Genomic DNA, 20,430 nt, shown 5'->3' with positions numbered 1-20,430 from the left:
GATTAAAGCCTTGAATGGCAGACTTGAAACCGTGAACCTTGTAGGAGAAGACCTAGGCAGAGTGCTCTTTGCCATCTGTCTGAGCCGCCTATTTGGAAGAAGCATGTCTGACTGGGCAAGGGCAACAAAGGAAACAAGAAACAAACGGGACCACATCAAATGCACACACTTCTGCCCACTCAAGGAAACCATCAACTGAATACTAAGACACCACAACAATTGGGAGAGGATGTTTGCAAACCACACATCGGACAAGGGGTGAAAAGCCCAAAGATACAATCAACTCGCACGTCTCCACAAGAAAAAAAACAAGCCAATGAAAACCTGGTCAAAAGATGGAAGCAGAGATTTCTCCGAAGAAGACAGAAAGAGGGCCAGTAGGTGCATGAAAACTTGTTCACCATCATTAAGTCTCAGGAAAATGCAAATCCAAACTGCAAGGCCATGGCAGCTCACTGTGGTCAGCATGGCTAGAAGGAAGCAGACAGGAAATAACAAGTGTCAGAGAGGAGGTGGAGAGAAGGGAAGCCTCCTGCACTGCTGGTGGGAGTGTAACCCGGTGCAGCCACGATGCCAAAGGTGTGGAACTGCCTCAGAAGTTTAAGTATCCATGTCCCGTATGACCCAGCTATTAATCTGCCGCTTGTTTATCCAAAAAAGTCAGAAAGACTACCGCATGAAGACATGTGCATGGCTGTGTTCACCACAGTCTTACTCCTGATATCCAAGACTTGGAAAGCACCCTGGTGTCCAGCAAGGGATGATTGGAGAAGGAAGATGGGCTATAGCCACACAATGGTATACCACTCAGCCGGAACAAATGATGCAATCCAGCCATTTGTGACCACCAGAATGGCTGTGAGGGTTTTAGGGGAAGTGTAACAAGCCCCAGTGAGAAATTCAAATACCATAGAATCTCACTTACAAGGAGAAGGAAAAGCAAGCACTAACCAACAGGTGGCACTGAACATTTGTATGCGGGCTCCCAGAGGCAAAGAGGGTCGGTGACGGAGGGTGAAATAGAAGATTAGGCCCAAGTGTGTGGTGAGGGCCTGTGATTAGTCTTACACTGGTGAAGATGATGTAAGCTACACAGAAGTCTAAAGCAATGAGGATGTGAATCTGGAAGTTATAGTACGTTCTAATGCAGGGTCATGGCTATAAATTCACCTCAAATCAAAAATCCAAAAAGGGGTCCAGAATGATGTCATAAAGCTTTGGGGGCGGAAAGAGTTTACGGAAGGTGAACTTCCAAGGATGGAAAATCACCTCCAAATGCTTACAGATGCTACAGAAAGGCAGACCATTCCAAATAGGTGAAGAGGAATACTACGAAGAGAACATGATCAGTCCTAAACCCATGAACGAACGGAAAATGTTACCGTCCATGATGTTATTACTAATCACCTTCACGAATAATCCAAACAGGCCCACGTCTTCCCAAGTTCAGGCAAAAGGTTGGTCCAAAAGTACAATTCAGGGCCGGCCCTGTGGTGGAGCAGGTAAGTGCCCACATTCCGCTTGGGCGGCCCGGGCCTCACTGTTTCACATTACGAGTGCATATCACATTAGTAGTGTTAGGAAATATAGATTTCATGGTATGGTGCGGGCAGAGATCATAAATAAGCAGCAATTGTGAGGATACGTTATCAATACGCACAAGAAAAGGAACCATAAGAATATTACAATCTATGGAAGTATCTGGTACACTTCCCAAAGGCAGAAGGAAGGAAATCTTGTGACCTGCCATGGTGGAATTGGCAGAGTGCCACGAGATGACACCATCATTGTGCATCAGAACATTCCCTGGGCAACTTCAACTTGTGAGGGAGTCCAGGACTTTTTCTGGGTAAGGTCCACCCATTTTGCCATCTACCCAAGATATAAGAGATAAAACCCAGGATAATCTTACAGGAGTGACACCAGTGTCTAGAGAGAATGTAGGAGCCCTTTCGAAGTTCAAGGAGAAAGATAGAAACTGACAACAATTGCAGAAAAAGGAAAACTATCCTACCTAGACAGGGTGAGGAGTCAGACTGGTCTGAGATGGCTGTGAAACTCTGTGTGCACGGAGGTTGTCAGGACAACTTCGAATTTTGAGGTCGCTTATGACATCACGGTGAACATGTCCCCCAGGGTGGCCGCATGGTTACAGTCTGAGGATTGGCCTAGGCTAGGCTATTAAAGGGACAGATACCCAGAAACAGGTTTGGCAAACAGAAAGCAGGCACAGAAACTAGAAGAGATAAAACAGAGTCTGATGCAAGGGATAAGAAAGGAACCCTAGGCCACAAGTGAGAATAGAGGGACAGGCACGGAGAGGAGAACATTGTCATCTATTCAAGTCTATGGGGAGGTCATGCTGATTCAAGCTTGCAGCTTCATTGGAAACAAGTGGCCGGACTTGGGGTTCATCACACCTACAGTGCCCTTGTGCCTTAAGCATAATGCAAAGTCAAGAAAGATGTCTTGAGGACATTGAAGAGAAGAATCGATGCCTCCTTTCCAAGGCCCATAGCATTCTTTGAAGGTCAGTCTCTTTTTCCGAAGCTCTGGTGTCACGTGGGCCCACTGGGCACATGGTAATGTGTCCCAAGAGATGTCTTGGAAGCCTTGAAGGAATGGAGCCCTGTCACGCTTGGGGTATGTCTCTTTGTTTGGAAGTGCTCTACAAGGGTGCTGAAAAGCACCCTCTTCCACAGGGCTTCGTTCCTTCGTGAAGGCTGCCCTCCCAGGCTAGTGTGCTCTGTTTGCCTCCATCGAAATTCTCTCCCCCTACCTCTTGCCGTAGAAGGATTATTGATTATGTGTTTTGACACCATATGTAAGGAAGTTGCACGAAAATTAGAACTTTACAGTTGTGTTTCAAGAAAAATAAACAGGCCAGGGTAGAGGATGTAGGGCAAACAAATGGCACACCCTATAAAAATTAAGTAAGCCCGTATCTGGACGGAATCTAGGGGAACGTTCAAGGATCAGGGGTCAAGTTCGAAACTTCCCAAATCCGGAAAAGAGACAGAAAAATATCTTTCCTGGAGAGTGGAATTCATCCGATTTGTCTAAGTTGTCTTGGAAACATTGTGTCCGTGAAGGGGGTTGCCAGGACCACCTCGAATTTGGAGTTTCTGATCTCAGGATGTCAAACCAACCCACATGACCACGTGTTCTCAGTGCTTAGTTTGACCTAGGCTAGGGTAGCCAAGAGTCCTACAAGTGACCGGTGCAAATTCAAGGACAACAACCAAGAGTCACGAAAGCACTCACACCTCACCCTAGAGAACATACAGCGATTAAAGAAATACAAACTAATCCCTTGGAATGAAGGAGAACGGACTGATAAGCATGTCTAAGGGAGATAGCTGAGAAAGACCATGACGAGTATACTATGGAAAAGAAAAAGAGGACCCAGAAAATGGAAGGTGAACAGAAATCACACCTGAATTATCCACAATGAAAGATGATGTCCGTCTTTAGACAGACTCTGCTGGAACGTTTGAAAGTCAGAGAAATTCACAAGCCAAAAAACGGCAGCGAAGGTCAAGCATGGGCTAACTGGGAAGGGTGAGTTATGAGACTGCTCCAAGCAGGCTCTGAAACCTGTATCCAGGAAGCATGCTGGACCTCAGAGACACAATTATGACAAATCCTCTGACATCACAATGGACCCGAAAAACAACCTAGCCTCATCTACACAGTGCTAGAGTTGGGCTCACTAGTATATTTAACTCCCATTGCACTCAACTGCACGTTGCCACTGAACATGTAAGTGGCCGGCCGGTGGTGCAGTGGTGAGGTCCGCACCTTCTGGGTCTGTGGCCCAGTATGGGCTGGGTGGAATCCTCGGTTTGGGCCTCCTCACCACTGCTTCAGTTGTTCTGGTGCAGGCGTCCGAGGTAGAGTAGAGGCAGATGGGAAGGGACGTTGGACAGGGCCAGACTTCCACAGCAAATACAGGAGCATTGCCAGCAGATGTGAGCACAGCAATGCACTTGTGCCAAAACAAAACCAATTAAAAGTTGCAAAGAATAGAAAAACTGAAGCTAAGAAAAAAAAAAAACAAAAAAACAGGAGCTTGCCATTACGAAGAATAGGATCTCTGTGAATAACCTTAGCAAAACAGGTGAATTCTATGTTAATTCAAAAACTAGCAAACCTTTGGGGAAAGAAACTCAAGAAGACACAAGAAAAAAAAAGATATCGAGGGATCTAGGAATGGAAGGATTAACACACTTGAAAGGTTCATACCGCAGTAAGGAATCTCTGGATTCCATGCAATCCCAGTCAAAGTTGCAGCAGTATTTGCCACAGAGAAGAAGAGAGAATCCTAAAGTTTCTAGCCAGCAACACGAGACCCTGACTAGGCAAAGGAATCCTCAGGAAAACGAACAAAGCGGCACGTGTCACAATTTCTGATTTCAACATAGAGGACGAAGCGCTAGGTACCGAAACGGCACAGTCTGGGCCCCAAAACAGGCATGAAGACCCATGCAAAACAATTGAGAGCCCAGAGCCCAACTCAAACTTACATGGACAGCCCATTTTGGACCAGGGAGCCAAGTGGAGACAGCGGAGAAAGGAGAGTCTGTACAATAAACGGTGCTGGGAAGCCTGCACAGCCACATGGAACACAACGAGAGTACACCATGATGTTACACCTGGCACACACACCACCTGAAATGGATTAAAGCCTTGAATGGCAGACTTGAAACCGTGAACCTTGTAGGAGAAGACCTAGGCAGAGTGCTCTTTGCCATCTGTCTGAGCCGCCTATTTGGAAGAAGCATGTCTGACTGGGCAAGGGCAACAAAGGAAACAAGAAACAAACGGGACCACATCAAATGCACACCTCTGCCCACTCAAGGAAACCATCAACTGAATACTAAGACACCACAACAATTGGGAGAGGATGTTTGCAAACCACACATCGGACAAGGGGTGAAAAGCCCAAAGATACAATCAACTCGCACGTCTCCACAAGAAAAAAAACAAGCCAATGAAAACCTGGTCAAAAGATGGAAGCAGAGATTTCTCCGAAGAAGACAGAAAGAGGGCCAGTAGGTGCATGAAAACTTGTTCACCATCATTAAGTCTCAGGAAAATGCAAATCCAAACTGCAAGGCCATGGCAGCTCACTGTGGTCAGCATGGCTAGAAGGAAGCAGACAGGAAATAACAAGTGTCAGAGAGGAGGTGCAGAGAAGGGAAGCCTCCTGCACTGCTGGTGGGAGTGTAACCCGGTGCAGCCACGATGCCAAAGGTGTGGAACTGCCTCAGAAGTTTAAGTATCCATGTCCCGTATGACCCAGCTATTAATCTGCCGCTTGTTTATCCAAAAAAGTCAGAAAGACTACCGCATGAAGACATGTGCATGGCTGTGTTCACCACAGTCTTACTCCTGATATCCAAGACTTGGAAAGCACCCTGGTGTCCAGCAAGGGATGATTGGAGAAGGAAGATGGGCTATAGCCACACAATGGTATACCACTCAGCCGGAACAAATGATGCAATCCAGCCATTTGTGACCACCAGAATGGCTGTGAGGGTTTTAGGGGAAGTGTAACAAGCCCCAGTGAGAAATTCAAATACCATAGAATCTCACTTACAAGGAGAAGGAAAAGCAAGCACTAACCAACAGGTGGCACTGAACATTTGTATGCGGGCTCCCAGAGGCAAAGAGGGGCGGTGACGGAGGGTGAAAGAGAAGATTAGGCCCAAGTGTGTGGTGAGGGCCTGTGATTAGTCTTACACTGGTGAAGATGATGTAAGCTACACAGAAGTCTAAAGCAATGAGGATGTGAATCTGGAAGTTATAGTACGTTCTAATGCAGGGTCATGGCTATAAATTCACCTCAAATCAAAAATCCAAAAAGGGGTCCAGAATGATGTCATAAAGCTTTGGGGGCGGAAAGAGTTTACAGAAGGTGAACTTCCAAGGATGGAAAATCACCTCCAAATGCTTACAGATGCTACAGAAAGGCAGACCATTCCAAATAGGTGAAGAGGAATACTACGAAGAGAACATGATCAGTCCTAAACCCATGAACGAACGGAAAATGTTACCGTCCATGATGTTATTACTAATCACCTTCACGAATAATCCAAACAGGCCCACGTCTTCCCAAGTTCAGGCAAAAGGTTGGTCCAAAAGTACAATTCAGGGCCGGCCCTGTGGTGGAGCAGGTAAGTGCCCACATTCCGCTTGGGCGGCCCGGGCCTCACTGTTTCACATTACGAGTGCATATCACATTAGTAGTGTTAGGAAATATAGATTTCATGGTATGGTGCGGGCAGAGATCATAAATAAGCAGCAATTGTGAGGATACGTTATCAATACGCACAAGAAAAGGAACCATAAGAATATTACAATCTATGGAAGTATCTGGTACACTTCCCAAAGGCAGAAGGAAGGAAATCTTGTGACCTGCCATGGTGGAATTGGCAAAGTGCCACGAGATGACACCATCATTGTGCATCAGAACATTCCCTGGGCAACTTCAACTTGTGAGGGAGTCCAGGACTTTTTCTGGGTAAGGTCCACCCATTTTGCCATCTACCCAAGATATAAGAGATAAAACCCAGGATAATCTTACAGGAGTGACACCAGTGTCTAGAGAGAATGTAGGAGCCCTTTCGAAGTTCAAGGAGAAAGATAGAAACTGACAACAATTGCAGAAAAAGGAAAACTATCCTACCTAGACAGGGTGAGGAGTCAGACTGGTCTGAGATGGCTGTGAAACTCTGTGTGCACGGAGGTTGTCAGGACAACTTCGAATTTTGAGGTCGCTTATGACATCACGGTGAACATGTCCCCCAGGGTGGCCGCATGGTTACAGTCTGAGGATTGGCCTAGGCTAGGCTATTAAAGGGACAGATACTCAGAAACAGGTTTGGCAAACAGAAAGCAGGCACAGAAACTAGAAGAGATAAAACAGAGTCTGATGCAAGGGATAAGAAAGGAACCCTAGGCCACAAGTGAGAATAGAGGGACAGGCACGGAGAGGAGAACATTGTCATCTATTCAAGTCTATGGGGAGGTCATGCTGATTCAAGCTTGCAACTTCATTGGAAACAAGTGGCCGGACTTGGGGTTCATCACACCTACAGTGCCCTTGTGCCTTAAGCATAATGCAAAGTCAAGAAAGATGTCTTGAGGACATTGAAGAGAAGAATCGATGCCTCCTTTCCAAGGCCCATAGCATTCTTTGAAGGTCAGTCTCTTTTTCCGAAGCTCTGGTGTCACGTGGGCCCACTGGGCACATGGTAATGTGTCCCAAGAGATGTCTTGGAAGCCTTGAAGGAATGGAGCCCTGTCACGCTTGGGGTATGTCTCTTTGTTTGGAAGTGCTCTACAAGGGTGCTGAAAAGCACCCTCTTCCACAGGGCTTCGTTCCTTCGTGAAGGCTGCCCTCCCAGGCTAGTGTGCTCTGTTTGCCTCCATCGAAATTCTCTCCCCCTACCTCTTGCCGTAGAAGGATTATTGATTATGTGTTTTGACACCATATGGAAGGAAGTTGCACGAAAATTAGAACTTTACAGTTGTGTTTCAAGAAAAATAAACAGGCCAGGGTAGAGGATGTAGGGCAAACAAATGGCACACCCTATAAAAATTAAGTAAGCCCGTATCTGGACGGAATCTAGGGGAACGTTCAAGGATCAGGGGTCAAGTTCGAAACTTCCCAAATCCGGAAAAGAGACAGAAAAATATCTTTCCTGGAGAGTGGAATTCATCCGATTTGTCTAAGTTGTCTTGGAAACATTGTGTCCGTGAAGGGGGTTGCCAGGACCACCTCGAATTTGGAGTTTCTGATCTCAGGATGTCAAACCAACCCACATGACCACGTGTTCTCAGTGCTTAGTTTGACCTAGGCTAGGATAGCCAAGAGTCCTACAAGTGACCGGTGCAAATTCAAGGACAACAACCAAGAGTCACGAAAGCACTCACACCTCACCCTAGAGAACATACAGCGATTAAAGAAATACAAACTAATCCCTTGGAATGAAGGAGAACGGACTGATAAGCATGTCTAAGGGAGATAGCTGAGAAAGACCATGACGAGTATACTATGGAAAAGAAAAAGAGGACCCAGAAAATGGAAGGTGAACAGAAATCACACCTGAATTATCCACAATGAAAGATGATGTCCGTCTTTAGACAGACTCTGCTGGAACGTTTGAAAGTCAGAGAAATTCACAAGCCAAAAAACGGCAGCGAAGGTCAAGCATGGGCTAACTGGGAAGGGTGAGTTATGAGACTGCTCCAAGCAGGCTCTGAAACCTGTATCCAGGAAGCATGCTGGACCTCAGAGACACAATTATGACAAATCCTCTGACATCACAATGGACCCGAAAAACAACCTAGCCTCATCTACACAGTGCTAGAGTTGGGCTCACTAGTATATTTAACTCCCATTGCACTCAACTGCACGTTGCCACTGAACATGTAAGTGGCCGGCCGGTGGTGCAGTGGTGAGGTCCGCACCTTCTGGGTCTGTGGCCCAGTATGGGCTGGGTGGAATCCTCGGTTTGGGCCTCCTCACCACTGCTTCAGTTGTTCTGGTGCAGGCGTCCGAGGTAGAGTAGAGGCAGATGGGAAGGGACGTTGGACAGGGCCAGACTTCCACAGCAAATACAGGAGCATTGCCAGCAGATGTGAGCACAGCAATGCACTTGTGCCAAAACAAAACCAATTAAAAGTTGCAAAGAATAGAAAAACTGAAGCTAAGAAAAAAAAAAAACAAAAAAACAGGAGCTTGCCATTACGAAGAATAGGATCTCTGTGAATAACCTTAGCAAAACAGGTGAATTCTATGTTAATTCAAAAACTAGCAAACCTTTGGGGAAAGAAACTCAAGAAGACACAAGAAAAAAAAAGATATCGAGGGATCTAGGAATGGAAGGATTAACACACTTGAAAGGTTCATACCGCAGTAAGGAATCTCTGGATTCCATGCAATCCCAGTCAAAGTTGCAGCAGTATTTGCCACAGAGAAGAAGAGAGAATCCTAAAGTTTCTAGCCAGCAACACGAGACCCTGACTAGGCAAAGGAATCCTCAGGAAAACGAACAAAGCGGCACGTGTCACAATTTCTGATTTCAACATAGAGGACGAAGCGCTAGGTACCGAAACGGCACAGTCTGGGCCCCAAAACAGGCATGAAGACCCATGCAAAACAATTGAGAGCCCAGAGCCCAACTCAAACTTACATGGACAGCCCATTTTGGACCAGGGAGCCAAGTGGAGACAGCGGAGAAAGGAGAGTCTGTACAATAAACGGTGCTGGGAAGCCTGCACAGCCACATGGAACACAACGAGAGTACACCATGATGTTACACCTGGCACACACACCACCTGAAATGGATTAAAGCCTTGAATGGCAGACTTGAAACCGTGAACCTTGTAGGAGAAGACCTAGGCAGAGTGCTCTTTGCCATCTGTCTGAGCCGCCTATTTGGAAGAAGCATGTCTGACTGGGCAAGGGCAACAAAGGAAACAAGAAACAAACGGGACCACATCAAATGCACACACTTCTGCCCACTCAAGGAAACCATCAACTGAATACTAAGACACCACAACAATTGGGAGAGGATGTTTGCAAACCACACATCGGACAAGGGGTGAAAAGCCCAAAGATACAATCAACTCGCACGTCTCCACAAGAAAAAAAACAAGCCAATGAAAACCTGGTCAAAAGATGGAAGCAGAGATTTCTCCGAAGAAGACAGAAAGAGGGCCAGTAGGTGCATGAAAACTTGTTCACCATCATTAAGTCTCAGGAAAATGCAAATCCAAACTGCAAGGCCATGGCAGCTCACTGTGGTCAGCATGGCTAGAAGGAAGCAGACAGGAAATAACAAGTGTCAGAGAGGAGGTGGAGAGAAGGGAAGCCTCCTGCACTGCTGGTGGGAGTGTAACCCGGTGCAGCCACGATGCCAAAGGTGTGGAACTGCCTCAGAAGTTTAAGTATCCATGTCCCGTATGACCCAGCTATTAATCTGCCGCTTGTTTATCCAAAAAAGTCAGAAAGACTACCGCATGAAGACATGTGCATGGCTGTGTTCACCACAGTCTTACTCCTGATATCCAAGACTTGGAAAGCACCCTGGTGTCCAGCAAGGGATGATTGGAGAAGGAAGATGGGCTATAGCCACACAATGGTATACCACTCAGCCGGAACAAATGATGCAATCCAGCCATTTGTGACCACCAGAATGGCTGTGAGGGTTTTAGGGGAAGTGTAACAAGCCCCAGTGAGAAATTCAAATACCATAGAATCTCACTTACAAGGAGAAGGAAAAGCAAGCACTAACCAACAGGTGGCACTGAACATTTGTATGCGGGCTCCCAGAGGCAAAGAGGGGCGGTGACGGAGGGTGAAAGAGAAGATTAGGCCCAAGTGTGTGGTGAGGGCCTGTGATTAGTCTTACACTGGTGAAGATGATGTAAGCTACACAGAAGTCTAAAGCAATGAGGATGTGAATCTGGAAGTTATAGTACGTTCTAATGCAGGGTCATGGCTATAAATTCACCTCAAATCAAAAATCCAAAAAGGGGTCCAGAATGATGTCATAAAGCTTTGGGGGCGGAAAGAGTTTACGGAAGGTGAACTTCCAAGGATGGAAAATCACCTCCAAATGCTTACAGATGCTACAGAAAGGCAGACCATTCCAAATAGGTGAAGAGGAATACTACGAAGAGAACATGATCAGTCCTAAACCCATGAACGAACGGAAAATGTTACCGTCCATGATGTTATTACTAATCACCTTCACGAATAATCCAAACAGGCCCACGTCTTCCCAAGTTCAGGCAAAAGGTTGGTCCAAAAGTACAATTCAGGGCCGGCCCTGTGGTGGAGCAGGTAAGTGCCCACATTCCGCTTGGGCGGCCCGGGCCTCACTGTTTCACATTACGAGTGCATATCACATTAGTAGTGTTAGGAAATATAGATTTCATGGTATGGTGCGGGCAGAGATCATAAATAAGCAGCAATTGTGAGGATACGTTATCAATACGCACAAGAAAAGGAACCATAAGAATATTACAATCTATGGAAGTATCTGGTACACTTCCCAAAGGCAGAAGGAAGGAAATCTTGTGACCTGCCATGGTGGAATTGGCAGAGTGCCACGAGATGACACCATCATTGTGCATCAGAACATTCCCTGGGCAACTTCAACTTGTGAGGGAGTCCAGGACTTTTTCTGGGTAAGGTCCACCCATTTTGCCATCTACCCAAGATATAAGAGATAAAACCCAGGATAATCTTACAGGAGTGACACCAGTGTCTAGAGAGAATGTAGGAGCCCTTTCGAAGTTCAAGGAGAAAGATAGAAACTGACAACAATTGCAGAAAAAGGAAAACTATCCTACCTAGACAGGGTGAGGAGTCAGACTGGTCTGAGATGGCTGTGAAACTCTGTGTGCACGGAGGTTGTCAGGACAACTTCGAATTTTGAGGTCGCTTATGACATCACGGTGAACATGTCCCCCAGGGTGGCCGCATGGTTACAGTCTGAGGATTGGCCTAGGCTAGGCTATTAAAGGGACAGATACCCAGAAACAGGTTTGGCAAACAGAAAGCAGGCACAGAAACTAGAAGAGATAAAACAGAGTCTGATGCAAGGGATAAGAAAGGAACCCTAGGCCACAAGTGAGAATAGAGGGACAGGCACGGAGAGGAGAACATTGTCATCTATTCAAGTCTATGGGGAGGTCATGCTGATTCAAGCTTGCAGCTTCATTGGAAACAAGTGGCCGGACTTGGGGTTCATCACACCTACAGTGCCCTTGTGCCTTAAGCATAATGCAAAGTCAAGAAAGATGTCTTGAGGACATTGAAGAGAAGAATCGATGCCTCCTTTCCAAGGCCCATAGCATTCTTTGAAGGTCAGTCTCTTTTTCCGAAGCTCTGGTGTCACGTGGGCCCACTGGGCACATGGTAATGTGTCCCAAGAGATGTCTTGGAAGCCTTGAAGGAATGGAGCCCTGTCACGCTTGGGGTATGTCTCTTTGTTTGGAAGTGCTCTACAAGGGTGCTGAAAAGCACCCTCTTCCACAGGGCTTCGTTCCTTCGTGAAGGCTGCCCTCCCAGGCTAGTGTGCTCTGTTTGCCTCCATCGAAATTCTCTCCCCCTACCTCTTGCCGTAGAAGGATTATTGATTATGTGTTTTGACACCATATGTAAGGAAGTTGCACGAAAATTAGAACTTTACAGTTGTGTTTCAAGAAAAATAAACAGGCCAGGGTAGAGGATGTAGGGCAAACAAATGGCACACCCTATAAAAATTAAGTAAGCCCGTATCTGGACGGAATCTAGGGGAACGTTCAAGGATCAGGGGTCAAGTTCGAAACTTCCCAAATCCGGAAAAGAGACAGAAAAATATCTTTCCTGGAGAGTGGAATTCATCCGATTTGTCTAAGTTGTCTTGGAAACATTGTGTCCGTGAAGGGGGTTGCCAGGACCACCTCGAATTTGGAGTTTCTGATCTCAGGATGTCAAACCAACCCACATGACCACGTGTTCTCAGTGCTTAGTTTGACCTAGGCTAGGATAGCCAAGAGTCCTACAAGTGACCGGTGCAAATTCAAGGACAACAACCAAGAGTCACGAAAGCACTCACACCTCACCCTAGAGAACATACAGCGATTAAAGAAATACAAACTAATCCCTTGGAATGAAGGAGAACGGACTGATAAGCATGTCTAAGGGAGATAGCTGAGAAAGACCATGACGAGTATACTATGGAAAAGAAAAAGAGGACCCAGAAAATGGAAGGTGAACAGAAATCACACCTGAATTATCCACAATGAAAGATGATGTCCGTCTTTAGACAGACTCTGCTGGAACGTTTGAAAGTCAGAGAAATTCACAAGCCAAAAAACGGCAGCGAAGGTCAAGCATGGGCTAACTGGGAAGGGTGAGTTATGAGACTGCTCCAAGCAGGCTCTGAAACCTGTATCCAGGAAGCATGCTGGACCTCAGAGACACAATTATGACAAATCCTCTGACATCACAATGGACCCGAAAAACAACCTAGCCTCATCTACACAGTGCTAGAGTTGGGCTCACTAGTATATTTAACTCCCATTGCACTCAACTGCACGTTGCCACTGAACATGTAAGTGGCCGGCCGGTGGTGCAGTGGTGAGGTCCGCACCTTCTGGGTCTGTGGCCCAGTATGGGCTGGGTGGAATCCTCGGTTTGGGCCTCCTCACCACTGCTTCAGTTGTTCTGGTGCAGGCGTCCGAGGTAGAGTAGAGGCAGATGGGAAGGGACGTTGGACAGGGCCAGACTTCCACAGCAAATACAGGAGCATTGCCAGCAGATGTGAGCACAGCAATGCACTTGTGCCAAAACAAAACCAATTAAAAGTTGCAAAGAATAGAAAAACTGAAGCTAAGAAAAAAAAAAAACAAAAAAACAGGAGCTTGCCATTACGAAGAATAGGATCTCTGTGAATAACCTTAGCAAAACAGGTGAATTCTATGTTAATTCAAAAACTAGCAAACCTTTGGGGAAAGAAACTCAAGAAGACACAAGAAAAAAAAAGATATCGAGGGATCTAGGAATGGAAGGATTAACACACTTGAAAGGTTCATACCGCAGTAAGGAATCTCTGGATTCCATGCAATCCCAGTCAAAGTTGCAGCAGTATTTGCCACAGAGAAGAAGAGAGAATCCTAAAGTTTCTAGCCAGCAACACGAGACCCTGACTAGGCAAAGGAATCCTCAGGAAAACGAACAAAGCGGCACGTGTCACAATTTCTGATTTCAACATAGAGGACGAAGCGCTAGGTACCGAAACGGCACAGTCTGGGCCCCAAAACAGGCATGAAGACCCATGCAAAACAATTGAGAGCCCAGAGCCCAACTCAAACTTACATGGACAGCCCATTTTGGACCAGGGAGCCAAGTGGAGACAGCGGAGAAAGGAGAGTCTCTACAATAAACGGTGCTGGGAAGCCTGCACAGCCACATGGAACACAATGAGAGTACACCATGATGTTACACCTGGCACACACACCACCTGAAATGGATTAAAGCCTTGAATGGCAGACTTGAAACCGTGAACCTTGTAGGAGAAGACCTAGGCAGAGTGCTCTTTGCCATCTGTCTGAGCCGCCTATTTGGAAGAAGCATGTCTGACTGGGCAAGGGCAACAAAGGAAACAAGAAACAAACGGGACCACATCAAATGCACACACTTCTGCCCACTCAAGGAAACCATCAACTGAATGCTAAGACACCACAACAATTGGGAGAGGATGTTTGCAAACCACACATCGGACAAGGGGTGAAAAGCCCAAAGATACAATCAACTCGCACGTCTCCACAAGAAAAAAAACAAGCCAATGAAAACCTGGTCAAAAGATGGAAGCAGAGATTTCTCCGAAGAAGACAGAAAGAGGGCCAGTAGGTGCATGAAAACTTGTTCACCATCATTAAGTCTCAGGAAAATGCAAATCCAAACTGCAAGGCCATGGCAGCTCACTGTGGTCAGCATGGCTAGAAGGAAGCAGACAGGAAATAACAAGTGTCAGAGAGGAGGTGGAGAGAAGGGAAGCCTCCTGCACTGCTGGTGGGAGTGTAACCCGGTGCAGCCACGATGCCAAAGGTGTGGAACTGCCTCAGAAGTTTAAGTATCCATGTCCCGTATGACCCAGCTATTAATCTGCCGCTTGTTTATCCAAAAAAGTCAGAAAGACTACCGCACGAAGACATGTGCATGGCTGTGTTCACCACAGTCTTACTCCTGATATCCAAGACTTGGAAAGCACCCTGGTGTCCAGCAAGGGATGATTGGAGAAGGAAGATGGGCTATAGCCACACAATGGTATACCACTCAGCCGGAACAAATGATGCAATCCAGCCATTTGTGACCACCAGAATGGCTGTGAGGGTTTTAGGGGAAGTGTAACAAGCCCCAGTGAGAAATTCAAATACCATAGAATCTCACTTACAAGGAGAAGAAAAAGCAAGCACTAACCAACAGGTGGCACTGAACATTTGTATGCGGGCTCCCAGAGGCAAAGAGGGGCGGTGACGGAGGGTGAAATAGAAGATTAGGCCCAAGTGTGTGGTGAGGGCCTGTGATTAGTCTTACACTGGTGAAGATGATGTAAGCTACACAGAAGTCTAAAGCAATGAGGATGTGAATCTGGAAGTTATAGTACGTTCTAATGCAGGGTCATGGCTATAAATTCACCTCAAATCAAAAATCCAAAAAGGGGTCCAGAATGATGTCATAAAGCTTTGGGGGCGGAAAGAGTTTACGGAAGGTGAACTTCCAAGGATGGAAAATCACCTCCAAATGCTTACAGATGCTACAGAAAGGCAGACCATTCCAAATAGGTGAAGAGGAATACTACGAAGAGAACATGATCAGTCCTAAACCCATGAACGAACGGAAAATGTTACCGTCCATGATGTTATTACTAATCACCTTCACGAATAATCCAAACAGGCCCACGTCTTCCCAAGTTCAGGCAAAAGGTTGGTCCAAAAGTCCAATTCAGGGCCGGCCCTGTGGTGGAGCAGGTAAGTGCCCACATTCCGCTTGGGCGGCCCGGGCCTCACTGTTTCACATTACGAGTGCATATCACATTAGTAGTGTTAGGAAATATAGATTTCATGGTATGGTGCGGGCAGAGATCATAAATAAGCAGCAATTGTGAGGATACGTTATCAATACGCACAAGAAAAGGAACCATAAGAATATTACAATCTATGGAAGTATCTGGTACACTTCCCAAAGGCAGAAGGAAGGAAATCTTGTGACCTGCCATGGTGGAATTGGCAGAGTGCCACGAGATGACACCATCATTGTGCATCAGAACATTCCCTGGGCAACTTCAACTTGTGAGGGAGTCCAGGACTTTTTCTGGGTAAGGTCCACCCATTTTGCCATCTACCCAAGATATAAGAGATAAAACCCAGGATAATCTTACAGGAGTGACACCAGTGTCTAGAGAGAATGTAGGAGCCCTTTCGAAGTTCAAGGAGAAAGATAGAAACTGACAACAATTGCAGAAAAAGGAAAACTATCCTACCTAGACAGGGTGAGGAGTCAGACTGGTCTGAGATGGCTGTGAAACTCTGTGTGCACGGAGGTTGTCAGGACAACTTCGAATTTTGAGGTCGCTTATGACATCACGGTGAACATGTCCCCCAGGGTGGCCGCATGGTTACAGTCTGAGGATTGGCCTAGGCTAGGCTATTAAAGGGACAGATACCCAGAAACAGGTTTGGCAAACAGAAAGCAGGCACAGAAACTAGAAGAGATAAAACAGAGTCTGATGCAAGGGATAAGAAAGGAACCCTAGGCCACAAGTGAGAATAGAGGGACAGGCACGGAGAGGAGAACATTGTCATCTATTCAAGTCTATGGGGAGGTCATGCTGATTCAAGCTTGCAGCTTCATTGGAAACAAGTGGCCGGACTTGGGGTTCATCACACCTACAGTGCCCTTGTGCCTTAAGCATAATGCAAAGTCAAGAAAGATGTCTTGAGGACATTGAAGAGAAGAATCGATGCCTCCTTTCCAAGGCCCATAGCATTCTTTGAAGGTCAGTCTCTTTTTCCGAAGCTCTGGTGTCACGTGGGCCCACTGGGCACATGGTAATGTGTCCCAAGAGATGTCTTGGAAGCCTTGAAGGAATGGAGCCCTGTCACGCTTGGGGTATGTCTCTTTGTTTGGAAGTGCTCTACAAGGGTGCTGAAAAGCACCCTCTTCCACAGGGCTTCGTTCCTTCGTGAAGGCTGCCCTCCCAGGCTAGTGTGCTCTGTTTGCCTCCATCGAAATTCTCTCCCCCTACCTCTTGCCGTAGAAGGATTATTGATTATGTGTTTTGACACCATATGTAAGGAAGTTGCACGAAAATTAGAACTTTACAGTTGTGTTTCAAGAAAAATAAACAGGCCAGGGTAGAGGATGTAGGGCAAACAAATGGCACACCCTATAAAAATTAAGTAAGCCCGTATCTGGACGGAATCTAGGGGAACGTTCAAGGATCAGGGGTCAAGTTCGAAACTTCCCAAATCCGGAAAAGAGACAGAAAAATATCTTTCCTGGAGAGTGGAATTCATCCGATTTGTCTAAGTTGTCTTGGAAACATTGTGTCCGTGAAGGGGGTTGCCAGGACCACCTCGAATTTGGAGTTTCTGATCTCAGGATGTCAAACCAACCCACATGACCACGTGTTCTCAGTGCTTAGTTTGACCTAGGCTAGGATAGCCAAGAGTCCTACAAGTGACCGGTGCAAATTCAAGGACAACAACCAAGAGTCACGAAAGCACTCACACCTCACCCTAGAGAACATACAGCGATTAAAGAAATACAAACTAATCCCTTGGAATGAAGGAGAACGGACTGATAAGCATGTCTAAGGGAGATAGCTGAGAAAGACCATGACGAGTATACTATGGAAAAGAAAAAGAGGACCCAGAAAATGGAAGGTGAACAGAAATCACACCTGAATTATCCACAATGAAAGATGATGTCCGTCTTTAGACAGACTCTGCTGGAACGTTTGAAAGTCAGAGAAATTCACAAGCCAAAAAACGGCAGCGAAGGTCAAGCATGGGCTAACTGGGAAGGGTGAGTTATGAGACTGCTCCAAGCAGGCTCTGAAACCTGTATCCAGGAAGCATGCTGGACCTCAGAGACACAATTATGACAAATCCTCTGACATCACAATGGACCCGAAAAACAACCTAGCCTCATCTACACAGTGCTAGAGTTGGGCTCACTAGTATATTTAACTCCCATTGCACTCAACTGCACGTTGCCACTGAACATGTAAGTGGCCGGCCGGTGGTGCAGTGGTGAGGTCCGCACCTTCTGGGTCTGTGGCCCAGTATGGGCTGGGTGGAATCCTCGGTTTGGGCCTCCTCACCACTGCTTCAGTTGTTCTGGTGCAGGCGTCCGAGGTAGAGTAGAGGCAGATGGGAAGGGACGTTGGACAGGGCCAGACTTCCACAGCAAATACAGGAGCATTGCCAGCAGATGTGAGCACAGCAATGCACTTGTGCCAAAACAAAACCAATTAAAAGTTGCAAAGAATAGAAAAACTGAAGCTAAGAAAAAAAAAAAACAAAAAAACAGGAGCTTGCCATTACGAAGAATAGGATCTCTGTGAATAACCTTAGCAAAACAGGTGAATTCTATGTTAATTCAAAAACTAGCAAACCTTTGGGGAAAGAAACTCAAGAAGACACAAGAAAAAAAAAGATATCGAGGGATCTAGGAATGGAAGGATTAACACACTTGAAAGGTTCATACCGCAGTAAGGAATCTCTGGATTCCATGCAATCCCAGTCAAAGTTGCAGCAGTATTTGCCACAGAGAAGAAGAGAGAATCCTAAAGTTTCTAGCCAGCAACACGAGACCCTGACTAGGCAAAGGAATCCTCAGGAAAACGAACAAAGCGGCACGTGTCACAATTTCTGATTTCAACATAGAGGACGAAGCGCTAGGTACCGAAACGGCACAGTCTGGGCCCCAAAACAGGCATGAAGACCCATGCAAAACAATTGAGAGCCCAGAGCCCAACTCAAACTTACATGGACAGCCCATTTTGGACCAGGGAGCCAAGTGGAGACAGCGGAGAAAGGAGAGTCTGTACAATAAACGGTGCTGGGAAGCCTGCACAGCCACATGGAACACAACGAGAGTACACCATGATGTTACACCTGGCACACACACCACCTGAAATGGATTAAAGCCTTGAATGGCAGACTTGAAACCGTGAACCTTGTAGGAGAAGACCTAGGCAGAGTGCTCTTTGCCATCTGTCTGAGCCGCCTATTTGGAAGAAGCATGTCTGACTGGGCAAGGGCAACAAAGGAAACAAGAAACAAACGGGACCACATCAAATGCACACACTTCTGCCCACTCAAGGAAACCATCAACTGAATGCTAAGACACCACAACAATTGGGAGAGGATGTTTGCAAACCACACATCGGACAAGGGGTGAAAAGCCCAAAGATACAATCAACTCGCACGTCTCCACAAGAAAAAAAACAAGCCAATGAAAACCTGGTCAAAAGATGGAAGCAGAGATTTCTCCGAAGAAGACAGAAAGAGGGCCAGTAGGTGCATGAAAACTTGTTCACCATCATTAAGTCTCAGGAAAATGCAAATCCAAACTGCAAGGCCATGGCAGCTCACTGTGGTCAGCATGGCTAGAAGGAAGCAGACAGGAAATAACAAGTGTCAGAGAGGAGGTGGAGAGAAGGGAAGCCTCCTGCACTGCTGGTGGGAGTGTAACCCGGTGCAGCCACGATGCCAAAGGTGTGGAACTGCCTCAGAAGTTTAAGTATCCATGTCCCGTATGACCCAGCTATTAATCTGCCGCTTGTTTATCCAAAAAAGTCAGAAAGACTACCGCATGAAGACATGTGCATGGCTGTGTTCACCACAGTCTTACTCCTGATATCCAAGACTTGGAAAGCACCCTGGTGTCCAGCAAGGGATGATTGGAGAAGGAAGATGGGCTATAGCCACACAATGGTATACCACTCAGCCGGAACAAATGATGCAATCCAGCCATTTGTGACCACCAGAATGGCTGTGAGGGTTTTAGGGGAAGTGTAACAAGCCCCAGTGAGAAATTCAAATACCATAGAATCTCACTTACAAGGAGAAGAAAAAGCAAGCACTAACCAACAGGTGGCAGTGAACATTTGTATGCGGGCTCCCAGAGGCAAAGAGGGGCGGTGACGGAGGGTGAAAGAGAAGATTAGGCCCAAGTGTGTGGTGAGGGCCTGTGATTAGTCTTACACTGGTGAAGATGATGTAAGCTACACAGAAGTCTAAAGCAATGAGGATGTGAATCTGGAAGTTATAGTACGTTCTAATGCAGGGTCATGGCTATAAATTCACCTCAAATCAAAAATCCAAAACGGGGTCCAGAATGATGTCATAAAGCTTTGGGGGCGGAAAGAGTTTACGGAAGGTGAACTTCCAAGGATGGAAAATCACCTCCAAATGCTTACAGATGCTACAGAAAGGCAGACCATTCCAAATAGGTGAAGAGGAATACTACGAAGAGAACATGATCAGTCCTAAACCCATGAATGAACGGAAAATGTTACCGTCCATGATGTTATTACTAATCACCTTCACGAATAATCCAAACAGGCCCACGTCTTCCCAAGTTCAGGCAAAAGGTTGGTCCAAAAGTCCAATTCAGGGCCGGCCCTGTGGTGGAGCAGGTAAGTGCCCACATTCCGCTTGGGCGGCCCGGGCCTCACTGTTTCACATTACGAGTGCATATCACATTAGTAGTGTTAGGAAATATAGATTTCATGGTATGGTGCGGGCAGAGATCATAAATAAGCAGCAATTGTGAGGATACGTTATCAATACGCACAAGAAAAGGAACCATAAGAATATTACAATCTATGGAAGTATCTGGTACACTTCCCA

Source organism: Equus asinus, chromosome 23, assembly GCF_041296235.1.
Source record: "Equus asinus isolate D_3611 breed Donkey chromosome 23, EquAss-T2T_v2, whole genome shotgun sequence".
NCBI lineage: Eukaryota > Metazoa > Chordata > Mammalia > Perissodactyla > Equidae > Equus > Equus asinus.
This window is presented reverse-complemented; position numbering follows the sequence as displayed.